General features: G+C 45.3%; 1 long non-coding RNA gene across 1 annotated transcript; it reads left to right on the forward strand.

The window, feature by feature from the left end:
* Positions 1–761: 761 nt before the first annotated feature.
* On the forward strand, positions 762–20,624 carry LOC134022357 (uncharacterized). The gene is made up of 3 exons (XR_009930637.1): positions 762–1,093; positions 16,874–17,061; positions 19,963–20,624. It is a non-coding gene; the product is annotated as an uncharacterized LOC134022357 (long non-coding RNA).
* Positions 20,625–20,717: the final 93 nt, after the last annotated feature.

Raw genomic sequence — 20,717 nt, forward strand, 5'->3', positions numbered from 1 at the left:
CAATTAAACTGTTTGTCACAAAGGGTATATGACAGATTTATAAAGGCTAGCTAACTCCATCAGTGATTCAAAACATTCTTAACATACTTGCTGTCTTTTATCAAGACAGTCGTGTCTTGGTCCATAATCCTTTGGAATCTGGTCATTCAGTTGAAGAGTGATGTTGATCACAATGGATGTGCCGACGTTGTGGAACAATCGAGTCAGTTTGTTGTGTCTAGCAGGAGGGGCATACCGGAGAGAGACATTTCATTGATGAGACTGACTGAAGCGGTATGACTATAGTGCTCATGGCTCAGCTGGAAAACTGACTGATGTCAACCAGGATCTGAGACTGCCACCTGCTGCTGCAGTCTCCTACTGCAACACACACTCCATGAACCCCGAGTGCCCTGGAGCACTCTCCTCTTTAATCTCTTTGTTCTGGCACACAATGTGAAAAAAAACTTTAGTGTATGTTACTTCTGATTTGTTGGCCAATATCATTGTCAGTTTTTACACTTTTGCACACTTGTTTTTCTGTGGTCAATGTTTGTTTAAATTGTTAATCAATGGACAGACTCAAATAGGTTTTTCCAAAGTGGACACTACGGACACAGAACACTAATCACTTACGAATTAACTGTGCAGTGGCAAAGTTTGACACAAAGTCTTTAAATGCACCTGCCTACTAGACAATCCCGGGCATGATCCCGGGCAAACAGACGTCAGGACGCGCAGTACGTGGGGATTCCTAAGGATTACCCATCGTACCCCGCGGGTAAAGATGGCGATAGATGAAACGGGTTGGAGATCAACTTTATCCGGGAGCAGACCTATCTCAAATCTAGTTTGAAAAAGTAGTAGTCTTCTTGTGGGTTAATGTGTAGCAATTATATGCGTTCACACCATATTCGACGTATTTAGTGCTCCATTTGCTCAAATAATTATTGAATTGTAGCCGTGCACGAACAACCTCGCGAGCAATTGCACAGTGCAGTCCGTCCTGAGAGAAGAACGGACAAAGTTTATTACGAGGAACGAGTCGGTCTTCCGCTGTGACACTGATTTTCGAGATTACGTTATCGTTCATAAATGTTAGGAATACAACGAGGTAAGTGTAACGATTATTATGTGGTTATAGATTGAGAATGATTTTAATTGCTCGTACTAGATGATGGCTATTATTTCACAACCGAATTTGATCCACACCTCCTTTGAAGTGGGCCAGATACAGAACCCACATGAATGCGTTGTCGAGACCTATCAATCAAAACAAATCAATATATTTTCAATTGTAGCGTTATTAGTAGCTGGCTAACAATTACCCTATATCATTTTGCTGTAATAGACTCGCTATCGAGCAACATTTGCTAAATCATTTGCGGCGGGTGTAAATCATTTAGCAGTCGGACATTGCCGCAGGCTGTGTACGTCAAGCTAGATCGACAATGAGTGCCAGTCTACTTGACTCATGCGATAAATGCACCGTTTTAATAATATTGATGACACAGGCAGCAAGTTGTTAAGCCTGACATTTCAGAGCTGTCTCATTGAAACAAGTAGGCTACATTGCGTTCAAATTAAATGTCAGTCTGCACGGTCATAGACGTGTAGCCGTCACATCTTTTGATCTTGGTACCTGTTATAGCCTATCAGTTTGCAGCAGAAGAGACAATGTCGACTCAACAAAGTAGGCTTCATTGCTCCATCAAGTAAAAAGAAAAATGATTAGAATTCACTTTTAGTCATTGTGTTAAACCATAAACATTTCACCAATCGATGAATCCTTTATAATTTGTTTCCTGACATACACATCTAGTCTCATAATCTACCCTTCAGAATTGCAGACAAGAGGATCCAAAATATGTTGCTAACGTTTGACAGTTATGTAGCTATCTATGAATCAGCATTGGAAAGTACATTTGTGATTATTTCACAGTGTGAAATAGTCTGTGTGTTTTGCCAAAGTGAAGTGATATGAGGCTTAATTTATTTATTTATGAGTTTGTGGTGATTGGCTTGAGAACATTTTTCATTCCAATATGTCAGGAATGGGTCTTTGGCTATTTGGCAGGGGTGTAACAAAACTACAGGACTGTCAAACATAGTCCTTTCATTTTGCCATCCTAATCTTTATCAAGCCTTGGACCACATTAAGATACTATCCCTCAGTGTCACAATCTGTCACAATGAGTGTGTTGAACTTACTTTTTTCTTTGGGTAGTTGCCCGCAATTTAAAACCCATGCAAGCCAAAGTGCTTTTGTCTGCCTGCCTGATGGACAACAGCTATGTTGATGGGGACTTCAGTGTGGACAGGACTTTACTATTCTGCTATCATGTATGGGCGGGTTGGCTGACGTACAGTGGCTGACATACAGGCGAGTGAGTGGGGACAGTCTCGGGAGGGCTGCAGCCTCTAAAGAGCTGTCAACACTGCTCAGCATCTCTCCTGTCAACTCTCCCCAGAGTGGAAGCTGCTGCCACCCGTCTCTAACAGCTGTGGCCGGCCAGCCTGTGGAAGCGTCCCTTCACGAGTGGTGCCCACCACTGCCAACATGGCACTGACACTCCCTTAGGAGGTTTGGGGTTGGTGGCAGGGAAACACGGGCTTGCCCCAGAAATCAAGGAGGAAGAATTGTGAGCTTTTGAAACGGAAAAGAAAAAACGAAATGAGGAAAACATGATGTAGCATTTGTGCCAGTTGGATGTGTATTATCGTAAGGCAGAGCTCTGTTTGGCTTTTGTCAGTGGTTAGGATAGGCGGTTTTGAGGAAGTGTTTGCATTAGGATTTGGAAGAAGATTATACTGTCAAGTGTGTCTGGGTATTGACAGAGATTTGTGAATTAGCATGATAAGGGCAGGTGTATAACAATGGATTTAGTGATTTATACATTGTGACATAATCGTATTGCACATTGTTGACGCACAGGCAGATATGGCTGTCAGGAAAGATCATTGCATTCAGCTGGCAGAGGAGACCAATGAGACTCAAACTACCCTCCTTTTCCAAGTCTGTTTTGCCGTTTGACTTTTAAAATGGATTTGGTGATCCTCGTAATTAGAGCTTGTAAAATAAAACGGTTCACCACTCTGTGGAAATTATATCGGTGTTGCACTTGTGTGTTAATGAGGAGAGCTTAGCTTGGGAGTCTTATGCTCTTTATAACTGAGTCTCATATCCAAGATTGTTTGTAGTAAATGTTATGTCTCTGAGGCTCGGAAATAGACCAGACATCGCAGAGCCAACAAGTAGGACGACGGGGTGGTTTTGAGACTTCTCTGACCTGCTGGATTCATCTTTATCCAGAGTGTGCTCTGAACAGGCTAGACTGTGGGGCATTTCGGTCTCTGCACAGTAAGCACAGTAATCTCTTAATGAATGTTTGTTATCATGGCCTTCCGAAAGACTGCTACCAGCGCATGGAAATGACGTGTGGGTGTGTGTCTAGAGGGGAAGAGCCAACGGGCCGGTGAAAGGGAGTCTCCCCCTCTCGGAACACAGAACTATGTCTAGCCGCCCTCTGTCTGCCCCCGTTTGGATGGAATGCACTTCAGAAAGCACCATGCGATTCTTGTGCAAATGTACCCTTCAGCCACACGGTCCTATTGTCAGCCTGGAAGGGCTCTTTCTTTGTTTGTTTGTTGGCCGGATCAAATTATCTGTGACCTGGCTGCAACATAGGACTACTTTCCGGTTGGTTTCAGACAGGGGCAAGGTACAATGGTGAACCCATGGTGTTGAGATATGCTACTCCTCAGCCCATAAATCAGCTATTTAGTGATTGCATCTAAACATATTGGCCCAGTTTGGATAGAGCAAAGACCAATGTCTGGATTTTAATCTTAAGCCATGTTTATTTTGTGTTTTTGTTGTTTTTCCGAAGGTATTCGCTTGTCAGACAGCCCATTTTCACCTCCTCTCTTCCCGGCTTGGGCACATCTGTAATGCTCATGTATTGTCAAAAGTTAATGAAGTCACTTGTTTCCCCATTATAACTTGTTTAAATGCCTGAGTGAAAGGTCATCTCTTCAGAGGGGGGCAGTCTGTTTTCTTTATTAAGAGCACTCTGTCTCTCTTGAAAAGCAATCAGCCCCAGCTTAATTGGTATCATTCAACATGACTGCATTCAGAGTGCAATGAAATGCTTTGGTAAGTGGGAAAATGAGTGACAATGAATAGACCTAACTCTGTTGCACATTTAGTTAATTTAGGATTTAGCCTACAGTACGACACTGCCATGTTAGTCAGGTGCTTTAGTTGTCACGGGAAACGGGCCACTGTATTTAAGAAGTTGTGTCTTGCTAGCTCACAACGGGGTTATGTAGCTAACAACCTTCAACTAAGGCACATAATCCAAACTACCTCAAGGTAATCTTTGTACCTTTTTTAAAGGTAGATCTTGATTCCAACAGCAATAGTGAGCTAGCTACCCACATGACTAATGGGTTGTAGGCTTACTATAGCCAACTGTCAAGGTTAAATTCAGCTAGCCTAATTGCTGTTTGATAAGAAATTGGGAAATGCACATGAGAATGCCCAGACAGTTTAACAAGAAGGACTAGCAACCGGTCAGAGTCAATAATACAGTATACCACAGGCACTGCACTAGTGTAGCAATACTAAAACCCCAAACAATTATTTGTATGTGAGCATGCATTAAATGGGACATTATTCAAGTGTTCAAAGTGAAGTGGCATAAAGGACAGCGTGAGGTGGCTGCCGTGATTTCACAAGGAACACAATCAACAAGCATTCAGAAGGCCTTTCCCTCCCACCCCCGCTGTCCTACCTCTCCACCAATCCTTCCATCACCTTCCGTCAGTCAGTCCCCCAGCTTACCTTCTCTGTGTGAACTCCAGTGGTGACGGAGAGCGAAAGGGAGTGAGTCAGAGGCTGGGAACGCTAATCCCTTACACACAGTCCTACAATCACAGGAGTCGCCCAGGCCTTCGCTCCAGGCTCAGCCCTAACAAGGCTACCTCTCTGCGCCTGCCACCAGCTGCTTTCCACTGGAGGCTTAGCTCCCCGGGATCCCCTAGCCGTGCGTGGCATGCCTGGTCTGGTCGGGCCTGTCCTGCCAAGCTGCAGTAGGGTGTGGAGTTGAAGAACCCATCTCATTATAGAAATGCTGCAAGGCCTGGCCGGCTGTGTCCCGGCTGCAGTAAGCCTCCCCTTTTCTCACCCCGATGCCACCGCTACATCCTCCACTGTTTAGTAGACAGAAGTTAAATACCAGCTAGCTAGTTACCCTTTTCCAAAGCCCAGGTTTAGCTTGGCCTGCGTTTGTTGTTCCTCACTCATGTCGATGGGCACTTGGCATTTAGTCGATTAGCAGCCATTTTTGTATACTTAAGTTTGGGCTGCCTTCGTTCTCGTCTGACCTACTGTGGATATTACCTTTGCACATTAGGAAACTTTGTGTGGTTATTTCATAAAGGATACCTTGTTGTCTTTTGAGTTCGGATCTTCGTCTGCCATGAGTGGATATTTGGCAGTGCTCCCAACAACCCCTACGTCAGAGCATTTTCTGACTCATTTCCCAGGAACTGTCTTTCCCTCCATATTGTCCTATTTTTTCCTAGATCACCTCCTTCCCTCCAACCAGCCAGCGTCCTCCCCAATCACTGTCCTTGTTTTGTCGGGTATTTCCAGATACAGTGAACAATACTCTTGTTTGGTTTTTGTGTTTGTGCATTTTAGAAACTTCTACAGCTCCAGCTCTTTATTCTTTTCTTTCTTTCTTAAGCACTTAACTTGAATTTGGGCCAGTTAAGTAAAAAAAATTGACTGATTACTGGTGGCTTGGTGTGAGTGGGTTGGGAATATGCATAGATTACTAAAGAGAGAATGGTAGCCAGGGTACACAGCATGTCTGCAGTCCCAACTTCACTGTTTAGTCTGTGGCATAATCCGAAGATATCATGGCATTATCCGAAGATAATGCCACAAGTTCAGGAGCTCTCCCAAGGTCGCCCCAGGCCGGAGTGATTCCAGTGACCACTTTGATTTCACATTATCGGCTGTCATCCTCCCACACCCCACACGGTGTGCTAGTGAATCAGCAAGGCCTGAAAGAGCCACATCAGCATTACTCTGACCTCTCTCAGATCTGGTGCAGCGACACGGGTCGGCCATTCCTGTAGAAAGTAGTTATTGTGAGCTAGCACAAGGGCATAAAAGTGACTCGTTGAGGTGTATTGCTTAAACTCACCTACTTACTTACACACGCACACACACACTCACACACCATCACATTCTTAACCCTTGTGTTATCTTCGGGTCATTCTGACCCATCAGTCATTGTGACCCACCGTCGTATTGCGACAAATTTACCTCATACAAAAACAAAGTGAAGCATTTTCTTTTAACTGTCGGGCTGTCTCAGACCCCCCACATTGGAATGGTTAAAAGAAAATTATTTGTATTTGTTTTTGTATTGGGTAAAATTGGGTAAACACAACGATGGTTCGTTATGAACCTTTGGGTCATGTGACCCGAAGGCAGCACGAGGGTTAAGGGACGCTCCCGGTTTCCATGGTGAATAGACGGTTCTCTGCTCTTGTTTCATTCAGTGCCCTGCAGCAGCAGTGGAGAATGACTAAAGAGAAGACATTTACAAAGGCAGTACTCCAGAGACCATCCTCCTTCGGTCCATCTTTCTACTATAGCTACACCATAGCTTTCTACTATTATTAAAACACAGCCATTTTTGTATTCACATAAGAAGAATTGACAGGTCCTCCTCCTCACAGAACATCAGTCACCACTAAATCGTTTACTGCTCAACATTTTAGGGAAGATATTGGCGCAGACCCAGTTTGTTGTCTTTGGTGCATGGCTATTACGATTTCCTTTTCCCCTGAGAATGTGTGTGTGTTTGAGAGCAGAAAGTGTGTGCTCACTCCGTTTGTCTTGTGTTATGTACACACTTAATGCCCTGGGCCCAAAGATAAAGATGACCAACATGAACTTTAATGGAAAAACTCGTATTTTTGCCTTTTTCAAGTCTGACATTTAATGAAAAAGGATCTGGTAAATACCACGTAATTGCATCAGCATTTGGGCCAATTGTCTTCAATTATCTTCATGATTATCCAGGCTTTTCGGATGTCTACAGTTCGACTGCCATACATAGACTGTTTAGCTCCCCAATGCGTGTGTTCTTGTGTATGAAACCACTATTTGTGTTGAATCAGTGCCTTGTGATTGCAGGGAGAGAGCATGGGGTTTGACTCCAGGCTAGAAGAAAAAAAATAAATAAAGAAGAAACTGTATGCAATAAAAGGAACTGCTCTACTGTGGATTAGATGTGTCCATGTCCAATATTCCTACAGGCCTCCCAGGAATGTTCTGGCCCTAATTTCTATGTGAAGTGGTGGTAAAGCTTCACATGTCTCCTGGGGTGTAGCCGTGATATTGGACTTCTGATGAAAGGGTCTCGGCCGTGTCCTGCTCAGCCGGCTGTATGGGGAGGGGTTGCTGGCAAGCCTCAACACAGAGCCCCTCAGTGCACAGACACAGGCCTATTTACGAGAAAGAGGGGAGGGTGTGAAAGACTGGGAGATGGGTATACAAAAATCTCAGGGAAAAAAGAAAAAGAAAACAAAGAGCTGGAGAGATTGTATGGCAGAGAAGAAGGGAGTACAAAATTAAGTTGATGATTTATTTGTCCTTGATATAAAATTGCTTTTACAGAAATGTATAGGTAGACAGAGTGTTGTTCAGATGTTCTTATGCCAGGCTGGACCTTAGGAGCTGGACTGAATGGAGTCAAGGTTCTCTGAGATTCATAAATTCACGGGAAACAAAGGATATATTGTACCACACCAAGCCATGTCTATAACATCCCATAGTAATCTCTCTTCTCCCAAGATGCACCAGGGGCCATTACACAACGATGCCGCAGATAAAAACAACAAAAAACATTCAAGCATACAGTACAGGAAATAGTTTTGTCAGTGTATTTCCTGTGCTGGCGACAGCAAAAATCACTGTTACAGAAACCCTGATACTGCCTTCATACCCTGACAGACTGGAGGTGTGTGCTATTGTGCGCTAGCGTGGGGTTCAGATGTCCAGTGTGCCAGGACCCATCTATGTTTTCATGTGTCAAAGTAAACAAGGGCTGCGTTGTGATTTCAGCACCCAGCAATCAAGCCCTCACATTCCTACTCCTTCCTCAATATTGCAGTGCCCGTGTATTCCTAGGAATTCATACATTGTGAAGCATTTCCCGACAGCACTCTCAATTCCCCATTGTTGCAAGCCTATGAACATGTCCAGTTTGTTTGTGTTCCATACAGTTACGATCCGTCCGGGGTTGTAAATAGGGATGTGAGCGTGGCCTGATGGATACCCCCCCCCCCCTCTCTCTCTCTCTCTCTCCTCTCTCTCTCTCTCTCTCTCTCTCTCTCTCTCTCTCTCTCTCTCTCTCTCTCTCTCTCCCGCTTTCGCTCTCTTTTCTCCCCCCCCCTCCCTCCCTCGGGAAATAGGCGCTGGTGGCTGATGCTTTTTTTAAACAGCGGCTCCACTGTCCTAGCGTTTCAAGCTCCCACTCGAGACAGTCGTATGAGGTTCTGCTCCCTTTCGAACAAACAGCGGCATGCAGTGACGTCTCCATTCGTTCTCTCTGACCCGTCTGTCACCGTCTCCCCGTCCATCATGTCTCCCCGAGCCTCTGCTTGGCTCGTTCCCCCTTTCAGTCCCCCTGTGTCGTCGTCAAACAGGAAGCTTCTGCGTTCGACTCATCTCAACACTGATGTGTGTGTGTGTGTGTCTCAGTACCTCCATGTGCGTCGTGCACACAAGCACGTTGTCTGTATATTTGTGTGCTGACTCTGCGTCAGGTTAATGAGAGAGAAGCACGAGTTCATGCATGGCTGGGAGTTAGCATCTGTCCCTGAGCTTTGGGGTAGCACTGCTCAGCTAAGCAGGTAGATCAGCCACCCTCCACTCTTTGGAAAGGGATCCCACTCCCCTCCTCCACGGCTGCATTCCAGCAGGACGCTCCCAGTCTCCCCGTGGGCGGGCTGGCAGCTGTAATTGCTCTGTAAATAAATGTGTACTCTTGCATGCTTTAACCCTCGTGCTGCCTTCGGGTCACATGACCCAAAGGTTCATAACGAACCATCATTGTGTTTACCCAATACAAAAACAAATAAAAATACTTTTCTTTTAACCTTCGCAATGTGGGGGGTCTGAGACAGCCCGACGGTTAAAAGAAAATGCTTCACTTTGTTTTTGTATGCGGTAAAGTTGTCGCAATACGACGGTGGGTCACAATGACTGATGGGTCAGAACGACCCGAGGAGAACACAAGGGTTAATGAGCTCTTTTTTTTTTGGGGGGGGGGGGGGTTGTTGTTGCCCCTCACTCTCTCTTCACAGACCCAGACCACTACATTTCACTAGACTCGCCAGGCTCTGATGGCCTTTTGTGTTTGCTGTTAAATGTCTATTTCCCATCCGTGGGGCCCCAGACTTTGTTTCCCTGGTCCTCTACATCTGGGTGGCGAGGCCGTGTTGATGCTGTGTTTCTGAGCTGGAGTGGAGTCAACACTGGGGACATAGACACATGGCTTGTCCCTTTTGATTCCGAAGATAACACTGCGCCGTTGGCTACTGCAAGATGGTCGCAGTATTTTCATGAATCATACTGTAGATAATGTGAAGCGTGTCTGTGTGCGTGTTTGTCTGTGTGCGTTTTGAATGACAGAGACCATGTTTATAAGACCAACGGTGCCGATTCAGACCTGACATTTCTAATATTCCTCGTCTTGTGACAGACACCCGGAGTTAGTCAGCAGCTGCCGTCATGGCCGCCGAGCTCAGAGGGGGTGATTTGGCTGGACGCGAGAGAGTGACGGCCGTGCTATTACATGCGCGCACACACACACACAAATGCCCTTTACATAATATTTATTTCTGAATTATTTCTTCCTTTCATGTCAATGTCGCCGCATTAGTCATCCCCGCAGGTAATATTGAAGACTTTATTAGTTAAAGAAACTTTTGACTGACATTTATGTACTCCATATTATTTCCCTGCTAATGGCAGGGCACCTCATGCCAGTGATGGATTGCGGGCAGGTCTGCCTTTGGCGTCGCCGACATTTCTATCTAGGTCCCCCCCTCGCCCCCCCCCCCCCCCTCGTCCGTCTGTCTGTTCAAGTCAAGACCGCAGTCGTGGATTCAGTTAGCAGTATAATACACGCAGGAGTGAGTTGACCTGGAGGGCCTTGAGGAAGATGGAGTGTTATTCAAAGGTCACCAGTCATGAAGACAGTACAATAGCTCTCCTTTGGATCGCGAAACCTTGACAACTGCATCCAGAACGAGTCCACGGTGCCATGAGCCATGTTTTCTCTCTGGTTCTGAAGCCCAGGTCTGGGCCATGTGCAACACGCTCTCCGTTGCCGTTTGACCGTTTGAAACACCCCAGAAATAACAAGCATGCTCGTCTAGCCCCAACGGCGTGAGCCTCCGATTGTAGATCCACCGTAGTCAAATAAATAAAAACTCCTCTGTTTTAAGTCGGAGGGCTGAGGCCAGCCCTTTACAGCTCACTGCTCACGCAGGGATTGATTCAGTCCATTTTCTAGTGGTTGTGTGAGCAGTGTCTGGGCGCTCCCTCTTTCGTAGCCGGTTCTTCCTTCGCGCTAGACTTTGAGGCTGTATCTTACTATCGCCAGCGTTCCATTTCAGCTTTCTGTGTCGGCTCTCTGGCATGCGATAGTGTAGAGTTTCAGTAGGCCAGACCTGGAAGGCACAGAGATAGGCTTGGGCCTAGGCTTGGGCCATCTCTTAAGTCTGGGCTCCTTGCTGATGGTGTTCTCCCTTTACGTGATGACATGGATCTCCCTCCCGTCACATATCTCAGAGAAAGTATTAGAGGTCTGTCTAAAACCTCATTATTTTGTATTTCAAACTGATGCTGCTCTGAGTTGATATTTTTCCCTGTGGGTTAATGGATTTTTATCCAGAACACTGTGCGTGACTCAAGTTAAGTAATACTAGGCTCAATTTAGAGATGGGCTCACCTAAAAGCCTAAATTGTAACACCTCTTGGTAGTATTTTTCAGTCAGTGTATCCATGGCTACACAGTTATCCGCACCGTGTCATATCTGTCAGTAATATGAGATGAAGATTGTTCTCGCATAGGGTATTGACTAGTGTCATTGTCTTAATGTCTAGTGTATGGCTGTCTCTGAACTACTGTGCTTCAGAACAGAAGCTGTCTCCGGAGACGCAGCCCAGAGGAGACCAGCCGCCAGGGAAAGATGAACCGAAGGGATTGCTAATTTAATTTAATCAGGGCCTTGCTCGCCAACAAAAAAAATATATATATATATTAGCTGTCAAGAAACCTGGGGTCACATTTACATGACGGGCTCATGGAGATTACCCTCTGTGTGTCCGAGTTGTTTGTGCTCCTCTTCCGTAGCAGGCCTCAGAGACATATGGGGACGGCCAGGACAGTGGGTCTTAGAGGAGGAGGAGGGACAGCCAGGCTCATTAGGGCCCTCATGGCTGCTCTTCTAGGGGGGCTGCTGGGGCCCCCAGAGGACTGCATGTCCCTGGCTGTGTCCACCACCGCCATAGCCTTCTGTGGTGGTTAGTTTAAGCAGGATCTTTTTCTTTTTTCTACCACGGCTTTCAGCATTTGCCAAAAGCTGCAATTTATGTCAATTTAGTTTATTTTTCAGTCTTTTTGAGTCATAGCTCTGGATGAGAAGTTTGGCAGGCTCTGACCTGAAAACAAGTAGACGGCGGAGAAAAAGGCATCCAGATTTAGTCGTGAGTGATGTCCTCCACCTTTTCCTCATCACAGCTCCTCCAGGCCCTCGTTGACCTTTCACGGAAGGGATTCTCAATAATTCAGCTGGCTCCGAGCCTGACTGTTAGATCGCCCCGGTGTGATAATTGTTAATCCCTCATCCCAAGGTCAAGTGCTCATCACTCGTGTGAGTGTGTGCAAGCTCTTCTACAGGTGCCTGCTGGTGACGAATCCCACATTCTCATTAAAAATAATGAGCAGAGAAGAAGCAAATGGAAGAAGCATTCGTAGCATCAGGACCAATGCAGCGAGAGCTCTAGGATTCACTGAGGTTTCTGCCAGACTTGCACTGATATACGACGCTAAACTGCTACTGTGGAACGAAGCGTATGTCTCACCCTCACACCAAAATCTGTTCAATGCTCTGGTTAAAAGCCTCCAACAAAGGCCTACTTTGTTTATTCAAGTGCAAAATGAAGAAATATGCTGAAATGTAATGTTGGGGCTGTGCGTGATGACCATGCTTTAGTGGTGTGGGCAGACATCCACCACGCATTGAGCCAATCACATATCCGCTTTGTGGCCTGCAACGTGTCTATTGACAAAATGGTGAAGTCTTTCAGCATGCCAATGACAGGACAATAATTTGGATTTCAATCTGCAACTTTGTATCGAGTGGATATCATCCAAGCTTTTATTGGTGATTCGAGGGCTGATACGTTGATGAGATGAAACAGGCACCAGCCAACCTTCAACTGTAATAGAAAATAAATGCTTACATTGTCACAAATGAATCTGATCAGACGACAGAATCAGTGCTAAGTGAATGAGTGGATTCCAGAGCTGAATATTGAAATGCCTATGGCATGTGCGTGCGCCAACTCACTCCTATTGGCAGGAAAGTTGTCATCTAATGCGGGCTGGTCTTCGAAATAAGCAAGCTGCGTTATAGTGTCTGTTGTGCTGTTGTAAGAGCAAAATCCTCGAACCGTCTCGCAGTGCTGCCTCAGAGAATTGTGTATTGGGTTAGTATTGATGGAGCTCTAGATAAAGGCTCTCTTCAAGTTTTTTTGTTGGGGCCAAGTTTGCTCTGCTTTGCAGTGGATTGATTTGATTTGTCCAAGATCAGGTCTAAACAGAGGATGAAGGTCTAATATCCTTTCTTCTTTTGTACTTCCCACGGTGTGTTAATTAAGTCCTTTGAGAACGTTTTTATGTTGTACCTTGAAGTGACTACATCTGGGCTGTAAAAAAAACTAATAGAAAATAAACAATGTACCGTATTGTCACGCAATAGAAGGTGGCATTGCGGCATACAGGCTCAAAGACAAAGACCCTTGAGGGTTTAGGTTGGTTGAGGGGCAGTTCTATGGGCGTATGTGAAGCCCTCTGTGACATGCTTGCGTGTAAAAAGGGCTATACAAATACATTTTGATTTGAAAGACTTGTGATGTTGAAGTTTCAAAGTTGTTAACTTTTAAATATCTGATCAATCCAGGATAGATTTGTATGCAGTGTCAGTGCAATTCACAGCATTACTTGGAATATTTGCTCCACAAACCCGGCATGTTTAACCTGTTTTTTGTTGTTACTTATTTCCTAGATGAAGAAAAACTGAAAATGACTAAACAGGCTAGCCTACTTTATCCTAAATATTGTCCTCTGAATTTGTTTGTTTTGTGCTGGTTGGACACTTGTTGATTGTACATTGTTAGTCAAGAGCCTTATCGAATGAGAGGGAGTCGCTATAATAGGCTGGGGAAAAATAATTACCATTGCACAGAATAAGAGCTTTATGGGAACAGTTCAAAGCAGAAAACTGTATTAAAGTTTCCTCCAAACGACATCAACACTGCACAAATTAAACACACCTGTCAGCTACTGGTAATCGTTTTCCCCTGTAAGCCAAGCTCGATTCATTGTTCTTGTCAGAGGTTTTTATAAAAGTAATTTTCCATTTCAGCAAAGTGCAAATGATTGCGATTATAGATTTGAAGTCGAATTAATGTTTTCAGGTAATGTTTTGAACATGGCGGTGATGAATATTTCTGCACATGCTCTGTTAACTCCATGGCCCACAATCGATGCAGAAGCATATTTTACAGCAGAGAAAGTTGGGCATTGACCTAAGGAGAGAGGATTTCAAATGGAAAGCCAGCCTGCTAGCCAGCCAGCCGGTCCCCAGCCTGTATTGTGTGAGCAGGGGGCGGCTGCCTGCTGCCGTATGCCCAGGAGGGTAACAGGAGGACCGTCTTTAGAGTTAGGAGTCTCACACGCATTGAGCTGACAGCTCCTAGACCCGACAGGATGGACAGGTCACTCCTTCTCTCGTCCCGTCTTTCTGACCACTCTCTTAGTTCTCCATAGCCCCAGGCGGTCATGACTCACTGCTGCCCTGCGCCCTGGCAGGGAGCAGCGTTCCCATTGCACGTATGGACACACTAGTCAGTCACCTCCGGCAAAGGGTGTGTCTGTTTCCACTCCCTGTCAAGGCCCTCGGTGTGTGTGTGTGTGTGTGTCTGGGTCCACTCTTTCTTAAAGGTCCCATGACATGAAATGTGAACTTTAGGAGGTTATTTAATATTAATATGAGTTCCCCTAGCCTGCCTTCGGTTCCCCAGTGGCTAGACATTTCGATAGGTGTCAACCGAGCCCTGGGTATTCTTCTCCGCCTTTGAGAAAATGAAAGCTGAAACGCTCAGTTTTGAAAATGCTGGTTTTATGAAGTCATAAGAGCGAATGTTACCTCCCCTTTCTCTGCTTTGCCCACACAGAGAAAGTGGCCCACCAATGAGAAAATGAGCTACGACCGTGCGAGCGCGATATTGTTTTTTCTCGAGACATCATGGCTTGCAAACGACCGAAGCATGGAAGTTAGCCCCGCCTCTTTCTTCCTCATAGCATTTAAAGCTACAGACACAGAAACAGCACTTCCTGAGGAAAGCTCATTGTGGGACTGCTCGTAGTGGCTGTTATTCTGCACCAAGGCTGAATTTCGGGAAAGAAACTTCAGGGGACCACTAAGGCCTATATAAAAGCATCCAAAAACAGCCTGTCATGTGATCTTTAAGGCTTGTTTGCACTTGTAAACGTGTGTGTCTCTGGGCTGTGCCACACACTGCTGGAGTGGAGAGACAGTGATGGGATTACGTGTGATGTCACTAGCACAGAGCGAGGAGAGATCCTGTGTCATCGGGGTCAGGTGACGGTGAGATCATGTGGTATGTACGCCCTCAAAAATAATCTCCCGGTAAAAATATGATTTCCAAAGCTGGACTAATCTATATCGGTCCACAAAATATGATTTTCCTCCATGTCTCATACAAAGCAATAAGCCTCGACTAGATCCTCTCTTTCTGTAAGTGGTCACAGTTTGACTATTAATGCTTTAAAAGGATTGGCAGATTTCTTTGTCACTCCCCCACATAAAGTACATGATACAGGCCTTTCCCCCCACTACCCTGTGTATGATGATTTGAGTGTGATCCATTTACTCTTCACATAAAGGGGAGGGCAGCTTAAAACTAATGTTTCTAATTCTGCTCAACAAACAGCCTCAACATTCTCTTGGTAAATGATTGTGATTGTATTGACTCTCAGAGCCAAAGGCAAGTGGTTCTGGAGTAAAAGGACTTTGCAGTCACCACCTAGGCCTACTTCTGCCCTCCACAAATTGGCCATGAATCAAAATAAAAATGACGTCTATTTTCTTGATTCTGTGGCCTATAACACTGCAATGACGCAAATGGATTTTCGACACCGTGGAATTTTAACATTAATTTTTCTTTGTTACAACACTCACAAAAGAATCTTTGAGGTAGTTTCGTAGCCCATACAATATTGATCTTCATCAGCAACGTATTGTGAAAGATGGAGCCTATCTTACTTTGCCACACAAGCACCCTAGGACAATGGTTTATCTGTTTGTCTCGTGTCCTCATACAGTATCTTATGTTCTTTTTCAGACAGGTCACTGAGCTTGTCTCCACAGGACAATTGCTCTGATTGGTCAAAGCAGCTCTGTAATGGACTTTAATTGGGTTTTCAGGGCTGGCTGTTTGTTAGTCCAGTTCCCTAGCAGGCTTTGTTCTCCAGTGCTAAAAAACGAAGGAGTTCTGTGTTTCCTGTCAGAAATGTCCCTGCCTTACATCAATGTAAGGTGTCAAATCCCAGTATATCCCATGTAAGCTTTCATTATACGAGGGACAGGAAATGGAACTGGGTTGGCTGTCTGCTATTGGACTGAGAGGTATTAGTCCGACTCTGGCATGGCATCTGACTGCGGTGACCTCACTTCTGAATGAATGAGTTTACACACTCAACCAACAGGCTTATCTGCTGTGACAACAAAGTGTCCACGACTATATTAAAAGAGCCACGATCATCTGTGTGCTTGTAGAAAAAGAGCATGAGAAAGTTCTGCAATGCAAGGTCATATCACTTGGCTTTGTTTTGAAATTGTGGTTAGCTTTGCAATCATAGTTTGTAAAGTGGTGATACACCCAGGTAGACTTCAATGCAAGCACACATATTCTCAGGTCTCAATGTATTCTTTTGACACTGAAACTAACTATTGGAGTGCTGCGCATCACAATTATCAAAAAGCTATCCCAAGCCTGTATTTTTCTGCCAAAAGTTGAGGAATATTGTGACATCTGTGCATTAAAAAACAGGTGAAGATCTGAATTTGTGCTGCTTTAGAACCCTTGACAGTTAGAATGTTTTCAGGAGAACCAGTGCAGAAAAAAAATACCCCTTTTTGTCATCCGTTTTCTTCTTTAACTAGTGTGCAGGCTATTGTACGTTATTTTCTTGAGTTAAACACAGGGATTAAACCGTTAGCTCATAACATCTCCATCAGGCTCATCAAGTGAGTGGCAATGCCATGGTGGCATGGTGCCAGTTGTTTTTCTATGCACGCACGCACACACGCAGCCTGAAGAAGACTGTGGTGAAGATACAGAGTGGAGAATGAAACAGGATCCAGTCGGAGAGGCACGTGCCCCCTGACAGGCGTGCACCCTGGTCCTCGTAGTCCTCCCGTGGTGACTGACAGCTCTCAGAAGTATCCATGCAGGCTGTGTTTTTCCATCCACCTGCTTCTGTTTCAGGTCATCAGCGGCCCGACAGGTTCACGTGCCAAGAGAGGTAGGAGGACGACGAGAAGGAGGGGTGAGGAAGATTAGGGAGATTGGGCTGCTGCCGCCGCGACTGCTGCTGGATTGAGTTCCTCGCCAGCAAGAGGCACACACACTCACTCCGGGCGATGACTCTGGAGCTGGCAGTCTACACTGTGGAGGTGAGGGCCGCTTCTTTCACACTCTTCACATCCCACACAGACCCTTGTGGAAGTTATTCCGAAATTGCCGTATCCTCCTATTTTCCCTCTGTGCTGTGACTTAATCTTTCATGCATGGCTGTACAGACCTAGCCAATACATGGAGGGCCGTGCACAGGCGCATTTTGTTTTTCCTTTCTTTTTCACTGCAGATACAGGTCTCTCGTCTGCAAACACCTGTCGTTACTGTGGTCTTGTATTCAATGCCTTTTGCTCAAGTAAAGTGCAGCCTGGCAAAACTGTGGGTTCAGTTGGGTGTTCTTCACCACATCCCTCATGGGAGATTTCTTTATAAGAGAACCTTGTTGAACTTGTTTATTAATTAATCGATACAAGAGGACAGCACAATGTAACGTGCTCCCGGCAGTGTGAATGAAAGCCGGTTATACCAGTGTTCTTGCTGCAAATGTCTATCCTGCTGTGGGAGCCAGACTTTGCCTGGTCCCCAATGGCAGAATAGAGCCACTCACCATGTCAAGACCCTGAGTGGAACATAATGACTAAGGTTATTATTATTTGTATTATTCATTATCTGTGTGCGGTGTGTGCGCACCCAACCCCCTGTCCTCCAGCGTCCCTGGAATATAATAACATCTCTCTCTCCTCCACTCTTTTGGTTAGGCTATGTGAACCATGGCCGTTTTCTGCCTGTTCTAAATTATTCATGCTTAGCCCAAACAAGCCCAACCATAGCTTCTCGAACACGCCTCCATGGCACAAGACCAGGCCAGGTGCTTGTTAATAATGGAGCGACGCCCTTCGTTCACCTCAGTGGAAACATTTGTTCAATTCGTGAGCTTTCTGCAAACAGCTCTCACTAGGCTGGGTTTATGTTGTTTCTTTATTGGACCAAATCAGGTGACCTTACCTGGGCAACAGCTGTAGTGCTCTGGCTGCCGGTCCTAAAGCCTTTCATGTTCCAGAACCGCTGCCAACTGCTTCCCTAATTGGTTGTGGTTTTGTAACGCTGGCCCTCAAAATGTCAGCACTATCAATCAATTAAACAACTTTGGTGCTTTTACAAAGTCATTTTACGTAGTGCTGAGGGACACTTGGGACTTAACTCTATACAGGGTGTGCCCTTAACAGTGAGGAAGCCAGTGGTAGTTACACTGCTTTTGAGCTCAAGCCACAAAAGCAGAATTAAATGGCAGAAGGGGCACGGATAATTTAGACCTTCACCTTTATCCCAGCACCTTTTAAATGCGTTTTTTTTGACGTGCTAATTTTGGTCGAGTGTGACTGAAATTTCAAGACGTTTTTTTATTTTATTCGGTTAATAATTCGGTTAATAAGTCCATGGAAAATAACACATTTGTATACATGTAAAAAAAAAAAAAAAAGTGTCAGTGTGACTTGTAAAAGGTCTCTGACTGAAATCCTGAGTTAGTGGTCCTGTACAGGAGTAGTAGACCTATGCTGTGGTTTAAAATGTAAACTCGGGGATCTCCACTCCCTGCGGGTGGGGATTGCGAAGTGCATGTGACCTCTGACACAGAGGCCCAATTTCCTCACATTTACACACTGGGTGATCACACCTTATTACTTGACTGTAACTTTATTAAAGGGGCCATAGGTGACGTCTCCTGAAGCAGCAGTATTGGGCTGTAAGCTGCCAAGTCATGCGGCGTGCGGAAGTTCGATTAAAGGAGCTATAGGACTATCATCCGAAGAGCTTATATCTTCACCTCAGAGCAGGAGACAATATTTCCCCATTCATTATTTCCATGGCTGTTATCGACATGGATGGAGTTGGGTTGGATATTAAATATAGCTGGAAGCTCCTTTTTAGAAGCAGCTCTGTTAACTCTCTGTGATCCGCAGATCGTTATTAACCCCTGTCGCCCAGCCTTGGCACTGGGAGAATTGATTTTAACATGTTGTTTTTAATGAGTTTCATGGCCTGGCTGTCTCCCATAACCCGTGGGGTCTATTGTGGTGGGTGGAGGGGCGGATGGAGAGTGTGTAACTGTAGGGCCCAGTTCCTCGTGTGTGTGCGCGCGCGTGTGTGCGCGCGCGCGTGTGTGGCTGTGATCCAAGGCTCAACCAGCTGACTGTCATGCATGGCTGGAGGCCACAGGCCGTCACATTTGTTATTCTCTACCACATCATCCTGCAAGGTTTGCTTATCCACAGCAGAAGGCCCTGAACACTGCAAAAAAAGAGACCACTTTTACACTGAATAAATATTGTATGGTATGAGCTCAAGGCAGATAAACACTCTCCCAGAGAACAGAGAATGCAGTAGGAAATGTCATGCTGGCAACTTAAAAACTGCATTTGGCACCAAACTATGTAAATTTGTTGTCTCATTGGTGTTCACATTAGCAAGATGCAGATATTGTATACCTCAAGTCACCCCATGGGTGTCAGACACCGAGGGGGGTTAAGTTGTGCAGCATGTTGATTTTAAAACAGAATAAATATGCTTCCGTTGCATTGTATACTGTCGCTTTTCATAATTGTCAAATTATCAAACGTACAGCAATAACAAAGTTCCTAAGAGGCAGGTGTTGAGTGTGGAAACTTACAGTGCATCTCACACCCCTACGCAAAAGCTTTTGGCAAACTAAGTTTTTCCAGTGACCTGCTTTTTTAGACCTGCTGTTATTGTGCGAGATGTCAAGCAAATCCCCGCAGACACCATTAGGTGAGCGAGGGCTACGAAGCTTGTGCTAATCACAAACACAGAGCGTTTGGGTCTCAGATGACATAAGCAACCCCTTTCTGGAAGGAATGACAGTCCCAACTCCAGAGCAGCACTAAGCCCTTTGTGTTCCATGCAGAGAATCACCAAGTGCTTAGCAGCAAGTGTTTCCCTGCTGTTAATCTCAACCCACCGACACCTCTCTTGTTTTCCAGAATGTCAATGACCTGATGACCTGTGGATGAGGACATCGCTGGAACACCTCAGAACTTGGGTATGGTCACTATTCTACCCGTTTTGTGGATGCAACTAGAAGGCATTAGCATTGCTATGTTTTTGTATAGACACGCTGTCACCACAGTAATGTTTCGCTCGTCTTATTAGCATCCAGAAATGCCGGTAATTGGTGAAACTACACAGCTCGGAGCAGAACTCAACAGAACAGGTCCCCTATGAAGCTCCATTGTCTATGTAGTGACGGCGAAGGAGGGGCAGAAGGCCCTAGATGTATTCTGCATCAGGAGTGGGCTGTGTGTGTGATAAGACACAATTGAGGTATTAGAAGATTGTACTCCCAGAGAGATGACGGTGCTTGGGCTTTTATTATCTGCAAGAGGAAGATAAATGAGTCGGATGATGATGGGTTTATTTCGTCAGACTTATATAAATTCCGGCTTTCTTCCTCACACAAGGGATTCAGTCAACTATCTGTGCCATCAAGCAAGAAAAAAGGGAGTGATGTTGACAGTTGAGTTCATCTCCTCACAGCAAGGTGTCCATTAGTGACCAGCCACTGTGTGCTACTGTTAATCTGGCCCCACGTCCCAAACCCTGACAAGCTGTCCCATTGGGAGATGTTCCCTTCTGCTTCTTTCTAATGAGACGCCAGAGCAGCACACCTTCATCTGATTCAACTAACGTCATTCCTCGGCATCGAGATGAACACCTGATCCTTCATTTCTCCACTGAT

This window comes from Osmerus eperlanus, chromosome 6, assembly GCF_963692335.1.
Source record: "Osmerus eperlanus chromosome 6, fOsmEpe2.1, whole genome shotgun sequence".
NCBI classification, from domain to species: domain Eukaryota; kingdom Metazoa; phylum Chordata; class Actinopteri; order Osmeriformes; family Osmeridae; genus Osmerus; species Osmerus eperlanus.